Below are 2,301 nucleotides of genomic sequence, written 5' to 3'. Positions count from 1 at the left end.
ATCCTATTTATAGGCTTTAAAGTAGCCACAATTTTGTTTATATTATTGTTCAATAAATTGTAAAATATTAGCTAAAGCTTTATTGTACTTGTTCATTTTTTAGATTAATAAAACGTCTTCCTTGTATAGCCTTTGGGCACACAGACCATAAATAAGCAAAATCGTAAATTTATAGGAATAAAAGCTTTCTGTTTCCCATTAGAGCTTGAGTCCAATGTGACTCGAACTTTTCTGCCTTTGGCCACAACTCTTCATGAGGTACAAATGCCTCTAACTCATTCCCTTCTAGAGACTGAAAAGACTTAGGGATGCAATCAAATGATCTTGAACTTCCATGTGTGGGAAAGAAACTTACAAATAATAATCCAGAAATTCTGTGCAACTCTACAGAATTTACACAGCAATTTCACACGCATTAGTTCATATCTCATTTCAGAGAAGGCATTAAGTATGCTCCACCTTCTTATAAAAGTGTGCATAAAGGAAACTCTAGAGAATAAACCCAATTTAGGACATAAGGGAGTTTGGCAATGTTACTAAAATTGTGCCTAGATCCAAAGGTGCCAGGACACTATTTTCATAGGCATACTTAATGTATACTAATTTTTAAGCCAGAAGACATAGTTAAGGAGCCATCAGGTAAGATTAGCTTCAGGCTGCATATAGTAACACAAAACAAAAATCTAGAATAATCATGATAAACAACATAGAACTTTATTTCTCTTGATAGTTTTGGACTAGCATGGCAGTTCCTCCAAATCATCAAGAACTCCTGTGCCATTACTCCTATAATGAGGATGTGCCTTCATCCTCATTGCAAGACATGGCTGCTTGATCCCTAGGTATCACATCAGAGCTCCAAACAGTAGGAGGGAGGAAGAGGAGAAGATAGCCAACTCCCCTCCTGTCTAAGGAGATTTATAGAATATCTGGCCAGGTGTGGTGGCTCACACCAGTAACCCTAGCACTTTGGGAGGTCAAGGCAGGAGGGTCACTTGAGGCCAAGAGTTCGAGGCCAGCCTGAGCAAGAGTGAGACCCCCAAACTCTACAAAAAATAGAAATAATTAGCCAGCATGGTGGCACACCCCTGTAGTCCCAGCTACGTGGGAAGCTGAGGCAGGAGGATCAATTGAGCCCAGGAGTTTGAGGTTACAGTGAGGTATGACAATGCCACTGCACTCTAGCCCAAGTGACAGAGCAAGATCCCGTCTCAAACGAAAAACAAGACTTATAGACTATCTTACACAGCATTTCTACTTGCATCTTGTTGACTAAATGTTAAATACACGGCCAGCCTGGAGAATACCCTGGAAAATGGAAATGTGGCGTTTCAACTGGATGTGGGGTAGGCAGCTGGCAGTCTCCGCTATAGGGAGGGAGGGAAGGAGAGAGCCAAGAAGGCAAGTAGGAAGGAGAGTTACCAGCTTAAATATCTTATTATCCCAGGGATTAATTTCTACCAGCCCTCAGGTCTTCCAAAAACAAAACTTGAAAATTCATTCACTGATAGGTTGGAAAATTATCTGAGCAATGATGTAGCACAAGTAGACACCGATGACTGCATTTTGGGAGTAGCAGTAGTAGTAGGCGCAGCAGGAGTAATATTAATAGAAGTAGTAGTAATAGTAGTTCTTTCGGTACTCGATATATATTCCCCAAAGCATGTCAAATCATTTAACAGGATAATAAAACTAATGAAATTTCTATTTGAATAAACATATACTTTTATTCTCTATGCTTTTCTGAGTTTTCCAATACATATTTATATTTGGTTACACTACAAATAAACTAATGGACATTTGTACTATAACTAATTGGATTGAAGCAGCCCTTAAAAAGCTAAGGTAGTTGGTATAGCTTGTGTTCAAGAAGATGAGTTTACACTTCAGCCCTGTCACTGAAGAGCTGCATGTGACCTTCATCTTCAGTTATTCATTCTCTGAGTCTCAGTTTCCTAAATTGTAACACAGAGATAACAAAAGAACAATAATATTGAGCTCAAAGGGCTATCGTGAAGATTAACTAAGATAAGATATAAAATATATAAGATTTAGTACGTGTTCATAAAAATCATTTTTCTAGATCTTCTCAACAAAGTACTAAAGAATAATCACAGAATACTTTTTTAAAACAGAATAATTCTAATGGCAAGATATCCCTGAATAATTTGGTAGTATATATAGGGTTTACAAAAAAATATAAAGATAAATACTTGTAATTGGGCAAAACATAGATCATCAGATAATGCTATTGAGCAAAAAATGAAAATATTTGTTTCCTATGGCTGATAATAGATAATT

Source organism: Propithecus coquereli, unplaced genomic scaffold, assembly GCF_000956105.1.
Source record: "Propithecus coquereli isolate 6110/MARCELLA unplaced genomic scaffold, Pcoq_1.0 Scaffold391, whole genome shotgun sequence".
In the NCBI taxonomy this organism is placed as follows: Eukaryota; Metazoa; Chordata; class Mammalia; order Primates; family Indriidae; genus Propithecus; species Propithecus coquereli.
Note: the sequence above shows the minus strand (reverse complement) of the source record.